Raw genomic sequence first — 14,247 nt, 5'->3', positions numbered from 1 at the left:
TAATTATTTATACTGATTTTTGATCCTCTCTCTTGGGGATTTCATGTTTTCCAGATCCCTGAGGGGTTTTGTTGGACCGTTTACTTTCTTGATGATCCTCCTGTTGAGGTGGATGTTGGTTCTGCCGGGGATCTTTTTGACCCCAATTTTGGTTTTCTCAGTACCCTCCCATGGCTCTTTGATAACTTTGGCCAGTGTAAAAGCTGTCCCCATAGGGAGTCCACTGTCCTTCGCTTTCCTTTTGAGGTCTAGCCCCTCATCTATCCCATCTTTCTGGGGAGAATTCTGTCTCATATTGTGGGTGGGTTGGGGGTGTAAACCTTTTGGAATGCCCTCTTGGGGGTCCAGAGCCACGAGTTTGTGTCTGGGTGGGGTGGACTTGAGACTTGGGTCTACACAGTCCTTCTTTCTGAGTACCAAAGGTACCTTCTCCAGTTTTTTATCTCTAGTTTCTGATCTCATTATAGGTTTAGTTTGGTGTAGAACTAAGAGGTCATGATTTAATTGGATAATGCGATTGACATTATCCCATCTTTGTTGGTTATCTCGATAATCATTTAGTGCACCCTCACAGGCAAGTTTGAGGGCTGTATTTTGATATAGATTGGCCAGGGAACCATGAACAATGTCCCAATTATCCTGAATAAGTACTTTGCCTAATCTGTAGGCAGCTACCAGCCCTTTAGTTGTGGCTGTATTAGTGAGTATTTCCTTGATTGAACCCATTACATGCCCGCCCTGAGTTGGTGAGAACATAAGCGTATATTTGAACACAGTTGCTGCATTGGTTTAATGAGGGAATTAAGTCTGAATTTAGTATCATTTGCAGTAGTTGTCGCAGGTGTTGAGCATTCCAATCTTGGCAACAGGTTTCCATTTTATCAAGGTTAGTTAGAATCCAGCAGGTTTTTTCCTGGCTGGTGTTTCCTGGTCTACCACACATTGTGTAGATAGAGCTCAGGTTTACTTGACCTAGGGGCACAATTTGTGGTTGCTGGGGTTGGTTTACTGGACCATTGATCATTGCACCTCCAGCATTAAGATAAGAGTGAGCTAGTGCCTGTCGGCATTGATTATAATGGATTCTAAGCTGTCTATAGTTTTCTCGAAGATTGTTGTCATTTGTTTCATCATGAGTTTGCCACCTTAGCCTGAATCCATGGAGCCCAGGAGCATAGGCTGCTCCAGGTCTTGCTATTCAACCATGGTTGCCACCACCTTGTTGGGTACCGTTCATTAGGCCTCCCAATTGTGCAGGTGTGCACCTTATCATTAAGGAATTTAGTGGATTTAGAGTATTTGTTTGATTATCCCACAGGATATTCTGTATCCCCTGGTTCTGGGGATCAACATTAATTGTGCCATGAGTTCTAACAGCTCCTTCGGCATCAAAGCCTTCTATTTCAAAAATTATCACTTGGTTTTGTGGAGGTACAGGGATAGGATTATTTCCCCTAATACAGCAATCATTTAAATTTTCCAATAAAAAGCCTTGGCCAATTCCAACAGGGTTTGCCATTTCTTCAAGACCTAACCTCGGTTAGGGTTTAATATATCTTCAGGACCTAACCTCGGTTAGGGTTTAATATGATCTTTATAAGAAGCTTCTAGACCTCAATGGTATTTTGAGGGAGTTCTGATTTAAGTTCTACAAGGCCTGATCAGCGTCTTGTCATCTCTAGAAACTTAAATCTGGGTCTTAGAACCACTGTCAGTAAAACACTCCTTCTATAATTAACAATCTGCAACATAGATATAGATATTAATATAAGTATAGGCTCTGTATCAACTCATTAACACACTCATTGGGTGCCAACTGAAAGGATAATTACAAGTCCTATCCCTTTTCGGGCTACCCCAGATCAGGCGTATTCCCCAGACATTCACCTTCAACTAAAGTTAAAGATAGCCGAATTCTATAAGATGCTTAAATGGGTCTAAAGGTTCAGAGTATCTCTCCCTAAAGGAAAGGAACATCATGAAGATGTTACCGTCCTCCGCATAGCACTTTTAATACGTTTAACTAGACTGTAATCTTACAGATATTATGAGGGTCCGGAATACCCCCAGAATTCTGCAACTCCTTACAAAAGAGTGTACAGAAACTGGGCTCACGAGATTATAGAGAAATATTCTGTGAGACAATTCTAAAGATATATAGATTTATTTAAAAGCTGACATTCATTTAACAGCTGTTGAGTCAGTCGCAACATTAACAATTCAAAATACAAATAGCTTACATTTCTTATTTCTCAGAGATCCTTATTTTCAAATCTTTACTTCATTACATTTCTACAGTTCTTACTTATTTCTAAATCCAGGATATCCACCAAAATCAAATAAATTGATTACCCGAGACTCATAGTTAAAAACTTACAGAGCATGCCTGTGAAGCTGAGAAACATTTGCCTGTTCAGCGACTTCTGACTTTTTATCTGAAAAGCTCTATTTTTATACACTTTTTTTAGTGGTTTATTCTTTGAAGTTTCCTGCTGATGTAAACTAATTGTCTTATTCATTCTCTCTGTTGAATTCTTACTGATCTTATTGTCAATTTAGCTGCTGCATGCATAATTATGTCTCCACCTTTAGGTGTTCCAAAGTCCATCATATAAACAATATGAGAGTAGTATTTATTTAATGTCATTCTTATCGAAGGACTTTCATTCAATTCTTAATATTGGTGTATTGGTTTTAGCAGACGTTGTGACTCCATGTGTTCCAAGTTCGATACAAAAACAATGTAATTGTTTGGTTCATCTATTGAAGTCATATCTTCAACGTGTTCTGCAGGTATCATATTTACAAAATGTAAATCAAAACCACATTAACCAGAGTGTTTACTTGTTTTCTAGCTATCTTAATTGGTGGTATATTTAATCTTATGTTTCCTGTCTTCCAAGTTTAACATAAAAACTATTTGACCAGCAGGTGTTTCTTTTACTTGATGTCATCTTTTCAAAGGCACATGGTTTTTTAATATTCTGTTTCTGTTTCATGTTTTAGTTCTTAACACTTTACTTGCGTCATTGCACTGTGTTGGTTCTAAGCTGCAGACCTTTCGGAAGCAAGCCTTTGCTTTTTCAATGGGGCCATTGTATTAGCATTAACAATCAATTCCCATTTCAAAGCTTGTGGTGTTTACAGCTTTGTTATCAAACCATCCCATCTTGAAGCCTGTTTTCTGTTTGCAGCCTGTGTCTCTGAGGCTTTAGATTTTTAAACCCAGTATATCATATATTAATAAATATCAGAATTCTGTTCATATTATGGTGTATCTCTTGAAATACGGCTTATTCCATCACAGCCCAGCATCCAATCCCTGCTCTTCTATGAGGAGCAGTGCAACAGTTTTCTCTGGTGAGTTACTGGTACAAATTCACATTAACTTGTTCATCTAATGGGAGAGTAGGTGAGTGATCTGGAAATCTGGAACTAGCTCCCTCAAAATGCTGTTGAGGCTGGAGGAGGGTCAATTGAAAAGTTCAAAACTGAGATTGATAGATTTTTTTAAGCAAGTGTATTAAGGTGATATGGAACCAAGGCATTGGAGTTGAACCAAGATGGAGTCAAGATACAGAGCAGCTATGGATGGTGGAACAGGCTCGAGGGGCTGCATACACTGGCATTGAAAATGCGACCATGTAATGCCTGTTTTTCAGATGCTAAATGGCCTCCTAAGCCTTCAAAATGGTGGGCAGGAAGTACAGGCTCATTACAAGCCCTAAGTGCGCCACCCACCATTGTGGTATGGGCTCAAAAACAGGCATCCTGAAACTGAAAGCAGAGCAGTCTGGGGACGGCCAGGAAAGCTTACCATTTGCTGGTTGGATGATAATGAGGCCAAAGGATGAATATAGAATCATAGAATGGTTACAGCACAGAATGAGTCCATTCAGCCCATTGAGCCCATGCCGTCTCTCTGCAAGAACACTTCAGCTAGTCCCACTCCCCAGCCCTTCCCCGTAGCCCTGCAAATGATTTTCCTTCAGGTACTTATCCAACTCCCTTTTGAAAGCCACGATTGAATCTGCCTCCGCCACCCTTTCAGGCAGTGCATTCCAGATCCTAACCACTCGCTGCATAAAAAAGTTTTACCTTATGTCGCCTTTGGTTCTTTTGCCAATCACCTTAAATCTTTGTCCTCTGGTTCTCAGCCCTTCAGCCAATGGGAACAGCTTCTCTCTATCTACTCTGTCCGGAACCCCCATGATTTTGAACATATCACGTGCGCCTCGGGCCAATCCATTCAGGAGCAGTAATCGAGCCCCGTGCCTCCTGCCCTCCCAATTTGTTGCATGCACTGGAATTTCTCAACCATTATTGTTGAAAGACACAGGGCTGGATTTTGTGAATGGAGACGTGCTGGAGGCGGGGCTGCTGCTTGTCGGGTCTCAGTCCCGCCTCCATCAGCCTCTGGCCAACCAGCGGGATTTTCCCCGATTGACCTTGTTAAGCCCGCCCAGCGGGCTCAGCAGGCCAATTAGGGGGAAGTCACTGACAGATAGCACGTTAACGTCTGATGTGCTATCTGTCAATACTTCTTGAAAGAAGAAATGTCAGCTTTTGACAGCTCTGTGAAGTTGTCAAACACTGACCTTCTGTGTAGTTTGATGAGCCCTTGTGTTCAGGACTCATCAAACCTTTCTAGTTTGTAGAAATCAGATGACTGTTGGTTCAGAGGATTCAACAGCCAGTCTGTGAAATCTACAATGCAGATGTCGGGGACTCCAGAACCACAGCGGCTGAAGCCTGTAGGCAGAAACAAATGTGAGTGAACATTTTATAACACTTTACACTCACCTTACATATTTACCACTCCACACTTGTACCCATCACTCACCTCTACATCTCACTTTCAGGCCCCTCCGACCCCCGCAGACCTCCTACTCGACACCTCCACCCCGGCGGGGTTCTCCGATGTTGGGAAGCCTGCACTTGAAAAGGTAAAATGGGACTGTAATGAAATCTGTTTGTCTTAGTCCTGTATCCGTTTTGCACTCATGTATATTACCCTCCCCCACTGTGTATAGTTTCACTTCCTCTTTCCCGACTAACCTGGGAGGTTCCAGGTCTTGGCTCTTGGCTCCGCCCCTGACTTCTCTTACATAAAGATCCCAGGATCTGTATGACTCATTCCTGTGAACCAGTCGGCGTGTTGAGATGTTAGCTCTTAGTGATTAAAAGCCAACTTGTTTAAGTCTATAACTTCTAGTTTTGTGGTTATTGCAGGCCCATCAATTTTAATCACTAAAGAATACTAGGATGGATCAACTCCTAAAACCACAGCGTCTGGACTTGGATCCACATTCTGCTGAAGCATCAAATCAATTTGGACACTGGCTCAAATGCTTCGAACTCTTCGCGGGGGCCTCATCCGCTAGCGAGGTAGATAAACTGAGTCTAATGACTACTCGCGTAAGTCATCGGATTTATTCGTTCATCCAGGATGCCACCTCTTACACGGAGGCCATCACTATCCTGAAGGCCCAATACCAGAGGCCGGTAAACGAAGTGTACGCCAGACATCTGCTGGCTACACGCAGGCAGCGACCAGAGGAATCAATGGACGATTTCTTACAGGGCCTAAAGGACCTGGTCCGGGACTGTAACTGCAAGGCCGTGACGGCCAACGCGTACTCTGACGAATTGGTCCGCGATTCCTTCATTACGGGCCTCAAATCGAATTATATCCGGCAGAGACTGCTGGAGAAGGAGGTCCTGGACTTAAAAAAGGCAGTGGCCACTGCGCGATCGCTGGATGTGGCCCAGAAAAACTCTGACTCTTATTCTTCCGGCCATGCGGCCCTCAACGCCTCATGTGCGCCGAGGGGGCCGCCATCTTGGAATCAGCCATCTTCCCCATCCAGGTCTCAGACCAGCTCTACGCCGCCGGAGTCCCCACACAGATGTTCACCCAGGAGTCCTACTACAGCGGCAATGTCTCGAGGCCTGAAATGCTACTTCTGCGGCCAGGCCAAGCACCCCCGACAACGATGCCCAGCGAAGGACGCTACATGCTTCAAATGTAAGAAAAAGGGGCATTTTAGCAAAGTCTGCAGGGGGAATCCGAATTCCAACTCCGTCACCGCCTCGTGCGTGCCGTGCGGGCCGCCATCTTGGGATCCGCCATCTTTTCCCGACTCAACGGCCGCCCAGGGCCCAACAGTGGCTTCGATCACGGTGGATCAATCCAGGCCACACCCGTTGACAAAATCCATGATGGACATACAGGTAAACAGGAATTTAACGAAATGTTTAATTGACTGTGGGAGTACCGAGAGTTTTATCCACCCTAGCCTGGTACGGCGGCACTCATTAACGGTAACCCCTACACGGAGCAGAATTGCTATGGCTGCTAAGCCCCACACTTCGGACATTTTGGGCTACTGTGTGGTAACACTGACTGTAAAAGGCACGGACTACAAGGATTTTAAACTCCTCGTGATGCCAGAACTCTGTGTTAATGTAATCTTGGGCCTGGACTTCCAGTGCCACCACGAAAGTGTCACGCTAGCATATGGCGGGTCCCAGCCGCCACTCACAGTCTGTGGCCTATCAACCTTAAAAATCAGCCCGCCCTCTTTATTCGCTAATCTCGCTCCGAACTGTAGGCCCATAGCGACCAAAAGTAGACGGTACAGTCTGGAAGACAGACACTTTATCAAGGCGGAAGTGGACAGACTCCTGCGGGAAGGCATTATTGAATGCAGTACCAGCCCGTGGCGTGCCCAAGTAGTCATAGTTAAAAATAGCGAAAAGAAACGGATGGTAATTGACTACAGCCAGACTGTTAATATTTATACCCAGCTGGACGCCTACCCTTTACCCCGCATATCAGAAATGGTCAACCAGATTGCGCAATACCGAGTCTTCTCGACTATCGACCTCAAATCCGCGTATCACCAGCTCCCCATTAGAACGGAGGACCGCCCATACACCGCCTTCAAGGCAAACGGGCGCCTCTACCATTTTCTCAGAGTGCCCTTCGGGGTAACAAATGGGGTCTCGGTCTTCCAACGTGAGATGGACCGCATGGTTGACGAGAATAAACTACAAGCTACCTACCCCTATCTGGACAATGTCACTATCTGCGGGCACAACCAGCAAGACCACGATCTAAATCTTGCGAGATTTTTAAAAACTGCCCTAAAGCTGAATCTAACCTACAACGAAGACAAATGTGTCTTCAACACAACCCGTCTCTGTATCCTCGGCTGTGTGGTGGAAGATGGGGTAATTGGACCGGACCCTGACCGATTACGCCCCCCAAAGGAACTGCCCCTGCCACACAATTCCAAAGCTTTAAAAAGGTGCCTGGGATTTTTTTCGTATTTTGCCCAATGGGTGCCCAATTACTCTGATAAGGCCCGACCCCTCATTAAATCGACGTCCTTCCCACTATCAGCTGAAGCTCGGGAGGCTTTCACCAGTATTAAACAGGACATTGAAAGGGCTGCAGTGTGTGCAGTGGACGAATGCATTCCCTTTCAAGTCGAAAGCGATGCATCAGACTTTGCCTTAGCTGCGACCCTCAATCAGTCTGGGAGACCTGTGGCCTTCTTCTCCCGAACCCTTCAGGGAGCTGAAATCAGGCACTCTTCTGTCGAGAAGGAGGCACAGGCTATAGTGGAGGCAGTGCGGCACTGGAGACACTACCTAGTCGGCAAACGTTTCACCCTGCTCACGGACCAGCGGTCAGTGGCTTTGATGTTTAATAACAAACAAAGGGGGAAAATCAAGAATGACAAAGTACTCAGGTGGAGGATCGAACTATCCACGTTCGACTATGATATTATGTACAGGCCGGGAGGCCTTAATGAACCCCCAGACGCCCTATCGCGGGGAATGTGTGCCAGCATTCATACGGACAAATTACAGGGTCTCCACAACGACCTCTGTCACCCAGGGTTCACCCGACTATACCATTTTATAAAGTCCCGCAATCTGCCCCACTCCATCGAGGAGGTCAGGGCAATGACCAGAGCCTGCCGCATCTGTGCGGAATGCAAGCCTCGTTTCTACAGGCCTGACCGTGCACACCTTATCAAAGCCACACAGCCATTCGAGCGCCTAAGTCTGGACTTCAAGGGACCCCTTCCCTCTGCCGACCGTAACGTATACTTCCTCAATATCATTGATGAATATTCCCGCTTCCCCTTCGCCATTCCCTGCCCAGACATGACCAGTGCCACGGTCATCAAGTGTCTCTGTAATCTATTCTGCATGTTTGGCATGCCGAACTACATACACAGCGATGGGGGGACGTCATTCATAAGTGACGAGCTGCGCCAGTTCTTGCTCTCGAAGGGGATAGCCACTAGCAGAACCACTAGCTACAACCCCCGGGGTAATGGGCAAGTGGAAAGGGAGAATGCTACTGTTTGGAAGGCTGTCACGTTAGCCTTAAAGTCAAAAGGCCTTCCGACCTCCCGCTGGCAGGAAGTCCTCCCAGTCGTGCTCCACTCCATAAGGTCTCTGTTATGTACTGCCACTAACGCTACCCCTCACGAAAAGATGTTCGTTTTCCCCCGGAAAGCCACCTCGGTCATATCTCTACCCGCGTGGCTGACGTCTCCGGGGACAGTACTATTGCGGAAGCACGTGAGAGGCCATAAAACGGACCCCCTTGTGCAAAAGGTACAGCTCCTCCATGCAAACCCTCAGTACGCCTATATCGAATACTCTGACGGGCGAGAGGACACTGTTTCCATAAAAGACCTCGCTCCCTCGGGGAGCGGAGAGAACGATGGGAGACTACCCGATGAAGACCTACACTACAAAGAGACAGGACGCCCAGAGGTATCATTACCCAACTTTAACCTGGAGGACACTGCAGATAACCTGGAAGACACTGCGGAGGCCCGGACAGCGGAGGAACCAGAATCCATTCCCCTAGAGGCACCCCAACCGGCTTTGCGCCGATCACTGAGAACTGCAAAACTTCCTGACAGACTCACTTATACCAACTTTTAAGAAACATCACCCCGATGGACTAAATCTATAGAAGGGGTGAATGTAATGAAATCTGTTTGTCTTGGTCCTGTATTCGTTTTGCACTCATGTATATTACCCTCCCCCACTGTGTATAGTTTCACTTCCTCTTTCCCGACTAACCTGGGAGGTTCCAGGTCTTAGCTCTTGGCTCCGCCCCTGACTTCTCTTACATAAAGATCCCAGGATCTGTATGACTCATTCCTGTGAACCAGTCGGCGTGTTGAGATGTTAGCTCTGATCTTAGTGATTAAAAGCCAACTTGTTTAAGTCTATAACTTCTAGTTTTGTGGTTATTGAAGGCCCATCAGGGACTAATCCTTTTTTCTGCCTGTTAACTACCTGTTAACAGGCAGTTAAAAGGATGTAATCCCTTTCCCGCCTCCAGGAGACAGGACCCGGGGCAGGACAGCTTACCGCCTCCTGGCAAAAGGGCACGGAGGCGGGGTGGGCTCGGGTGTGCCACCCACCTCCACATTCTGCAACTTTACCGGCAGTCACGCCTCCATACTCGCCTCCTCGGGGCTGAGAAAATCCAGCCCACAGTTTATTACCCTGAGCTCTATTGATTGTCTATTGCATTTTACTTGTGTTTTCCTGTGAAGGTGAAAGAGCTGTTGATGCTGCAGCAAAGCTCCATTCATACATCAACGAGGTCAGTTTCCATACACTTACCGCAAGGCTGATTTGCATATTATGTAAATCAACTCACGGAGCATCACTGAAGTTGAGTCTCGCCAATGCTTTCTCTCCACACTCCTGCTGATATCGCTGGAGATTCAATGTAGGAAAAGTAAGAAAGATAGAAAGATGGTTTGTCTTTATGGAACGCCTGAAGCGATGGAAGTGAAGCTGCAGCCTTGTGTAATCATTGTGTAAAGTCTGACACTGGATTGCAATCCTTTATTCCCTCTCATGTGTTCACTATTGATGCATTAAATAGATGTATTTAACTGTTGTCTCTCTTAAGTTGCAGTTAAATAAGTGCGATTATGGGCTGAGGCTTTATAATATGACAAGATTCGCAAAGATGAGTGGCGATCAGGAGAGAGCAACAACAACAACGTGTATTTATATAGCGCCTTTAACGTAGTAAAACGTCCCAAGGCGCTGCACAGGAGTATTTTAAGATAAAAAAATAGACACCAATCCACATAAGGATAAATTAGGGCAGGTGACCAAAGGCTTGGTCAAAGAGGTAGGTTTTAAAGAGTGTCTTAAAGGAGGAGAGAGAGGTAGAGAGGCGGAGAGGTTTAGGGAGGGAATTCCAGAGCTTAGGGCCCAGGCAACAGAAGGCACGGCCTCCAATGGTTGAGCGATTATAATCAGGGATGCTCAGGAGGACAGAATTAGAGGAACGCAGATATCTCGGGGGGTTGTGGGGCTGGAGGATATTACAGAGATAGGGAGGGGCGAGGCCATGGAGGGCTTTGAAAAAAAGGATGAGAATTTTGAAATTGAGACGTTGCTTAACCGGGAGCCAATGTAGTTCAGCGAGCACAGGGGGTGATGGGTGAACGGGACTTGGTGCGAGTTAGGACACGGGCAGCCGAGTTTTGGATGACCTCAAGTTTACATAGGGTGGAATGTGGGAGGCCAGCCAGGTCAGGCAGACTGTCGAGTTCATTCGTGCAGAGAAATCTACAATCCTCCCATCACTGCATCCACCTGCCTCCTGGATGGGCTTAAGGGTTTTTTGCCTAGAGATTCCCTACGTTAGCGTCACCTGTTTGCGCCGCTTTCCTGGTGAACAATGGCAGCAGCCACTCTAACGCCCATCTTTGGCGCGGGACTCGGTGGCCGCCATTTTGGAGAGGGCCTCAGCCCTGTCGATATCAGTGCTGGCCCTGAAGATGCAAATGGGCAGAGAGTGACGTCAGCTGGTGTGCAATGCTGATTTAACGTCACCGATTTAGCGAAATTCGACCTTAGCGCTGAGCTTAGCGTTGGCTCCTAAGTTCACTCTGAAAAGCGAGCATTCAGCAGGCTGACAAAGACCCTGTCAGCACTTCTTAAAGGGACACACACATCTTTAAGGTAAGTTTGCTTTTAAGCTTTTGGATTTTCTGGATTTTTTTTATTTTATTGAAGTAGTGGCTTGCTGCAACACATGTTAAAAGTATTTTAAGTGTACAGGCAGTGCTGCTGAACACTTGCAAGACCTTGGATGGTAAAGGAAAGTCTCTGAGAAGAAAGAAAAAGCTGAAAATATTCAGCAGGTCAGGCAGCATCCGTGGAGAGAGAAACAGACTTCAGGGGGTCGATTTTCCCGAAGCTGTCGGGAAGAAGGTGGGACTACAACTTTCGGGTTTTGGACCCGCCTACATCGACGTCCGGCCAATCCGCGCGATTTTCCCTTGATTGACCTTGTTGAGCCTGCCCAGCAACAGGTGACGTCACAGACTGCAATTTCATCTGTCAAGAGTTCTTGACAGATGAAATATCAGTGTTTCACAGCTGTTTGAAGCTGTCAAACACTGACAGTCTGAGTTCTAACATGAGTCCTTCTGCACAGACTCAGTTAGAACTCTCAGCAGCACTCAAAGCTGAAGGCTGTCACTTTTCACAGATCGCAGCCATTCAGCTTTAAGTGCCGGCTGAGTGATGGGCTCCCGACGGCTACAGGAAGAAAGGCTGTGAAGGTAAGTACAGGTAAGTAAAAATTCTTTACACACTTTAGACACACCAAACACACTTACCTTTGCACTCATGCACCCATCACTAACCTGAGCACCGACATCGCGACCCCTCCAACTCCTTCAACCCGACGGCCCACCTGCTCTAACCTGGCGTGGTTTGGAGCCGTCGGGAAACCCACACGACACCCCTCAAAATAGGGATTAGGCTAAAAACTGCCTGTTAACTACCTGTTAACAGGCAGTTAATTGGCACTAATCCCTTCCCGCCTGGGGTCGGCGGGTCCCAGTGCGGGGCGGGTACCCGCCGCCTCTGAAACTTGCGTGGGGCAGGGTTTTGGGTGGGATGGTGTCGGGACCCCCGAATTCGGGATTTCCCCCCCCCACATGCTTGAAACCCCGCCTGACGGCTCCAGGAAAATCGACCCCCACGTCTCAGGTTGCGATGTTGTCTGACTTGCTGAGTATTGCCAACATTTTCTGCTTTTTTTTCAAATTTATAGCATCCGCTCGCAGAGGAAAGAGGACGAAGCAGAAGGAAGGATGTAACCCAGACAAACCCGTTCTGGCCAGGATATCCGGGATGGAATTATCTGCCTGCGGTCCCATTGACCACAACCCCAATTCCCCTTTCAACATTAGTCCCACATTTTACTTTCCCTCTGTTACTGACCATCACAGCATCCTCTTGGCCATGATGCTGAAATAAAAGCCACCACAAAGCAAACCTTCCAATCCACCTTTATACATCTATCCATCCAAGACATCAAGAAATCAACTCATCACCCTTATGCATTCCCTTAGTGACTGCCTTGTGTGTGCATTTGCCTATCCTACTGATGTCATGCAGTGCTACCCCAGTGGCTGCAGCATGGCTGGTGGAAGGCTGCTGACTTTTAGTGGGGGACACTGCAAATGGCCTTGCTGGTCGACCTTGAGCTGGTGGCTGGGAGTGTGATATCGAGTGACGGTCTTTCTCCGTCTTCTTCTTCTTCACTCTCCTCTTCCCCTACTTGGTCAACCACTGGCTGGGCAGGCTGAATTTTTTGGGTGTGTGAAATGAGGAAGGCACAAGGGTGGAGTTGTGGTGAGGGGAGGGCGGGAACGCAGGAGGTGCATGTGGGAAGGAGGATAACGTATGAGGATACCAGCATCTTGTATCCTTTCAGCCCCGCCATTGGCCAAGGGCTCAGCACTGTCTCCTCCAAGGGGGTGAGGTGAGGCTAGGAATGGGAGGTGTGCCTCTTGTTTGGTACAGATTGTGGGTAGGTGAGTGATTGCGGGAGGGGGAGCCATGCATTGAGCAGCGTGTGAATCTAGTGGTGCAGTTGGTAGGAGACGGCTTTTGAAGCTGCATTCACTGGCCTTGTCCAGTGGTCTGAGGTCATGAAGCTTCATTAGGCACTGGAGCCAGGTGGTGGGAGCGACACTGCTGGCCATGATGGCCTCGGTGATCTGGTCCCACATCCTTCTTTCTGGAGGGCCTCCTGTCCCCTGTGGGTAGAGGATCGCTCTTGCAGTGTTGACCCCTGCTCAAAGCTGGAGTGCTGCATGCGAGGCCCTAGGTGCCCCTTCCCTGGCTTGCTGAGCTGTTTGTGTTAGTGCTGAAGCACTTTTCCCATTTTTTTTTAGGTGCGGAAGGCAATTCAAGTTTAAGAGCTGAAGACTCCTATTTGGGAATTATTTTTAATCTTAATTTTTTTATCAGAAGGCAGTTGAGCTGTAAGAGCTAAAAACTGCCTATTTTCACCTGATTTTTTTTTTCATTTCGGAAGGCATTGCCCCTATAAGAGATAGGGAGTGAGAGTTGTGCTTGAAGAGCCGGCTGTTCTTGCTGCAATGACACTACGGCCAGGCTACATTGGGGCCTCCTGCCGGGACGGACGCCACCACAATGGCATTGCACCGCACGCTTAGCACTGGGCTAATGTTAAATTAGCCACCAGCGCCTATTTGGCCCGCAGTGGCACCGGATCAGGGGAACGGCAGCGATCGGTTCATTTAATGTGGGGTCGGGAGGAGCACTCCTGCCCCTCCCAGCTCCACATCGAGGTGAGACACTTTCCTTCTGTCCATCATTCTGCCACCACCATTCACACTTCATCTTGAGCCATCCTTTATTCCTTTCCCTGTCCCATCACCAGTGCTCAATGTCTCTCAATGTCTCTTTATCTCTCCTGCTTTCTATCCTATCACTGACCTTCCCTTTTGTTCTTTCATCCCCTCCCCCTTTTCCCAGCCCCCAACTTGGTTAAAAATCTGTTCCATTTCCTGCTTTTTTCTAGTTCTGACGAAGGATCTTCGACCTGAAACGTTAACGCTGTTTCTCTCTCCACAGATGCTGCCCTGGCCTGCTGAGTTTTCCAGCGTTTTCTGTTGATATTTACTTTCCTTCTTTGCTTTACTTACCTGCTCTTCAAATAGCGCCAAGGGGTCATTTACCAAGGGGTCATTTACCAAGGGGTCATTTATGTGCGCCTGAAGAGGTATTTGAGGCATAAATTTAACATATCATCTGAAAGACAGTTTCGCAATAAATGAACATTGCAGATATGGGCCTAGACGTTGCTTGACGGTGGCCAGGTTTTACTGAGTGCAGCCGGCCAGGCATTGGCTG

Source organism: Somniosus microcephalus, chromosome 1 (genome assembly GCF_052327205.1).
Source record: "Somniosus microcephalus isolate GS21.2 chromosome 1, FLI_Smic_1.0, whole genome shotgun sequence".
NCBI classification, from domain to species: domain Eukaryota; kingdom Metazoa; phylum Chordata; class Chondrichthyes; order Squaliformes; family Somniosidae; genus Somniosus; species Somniosus microcephalus.
Note: the sequence above shows the minus strand (reverse complement) of the source record.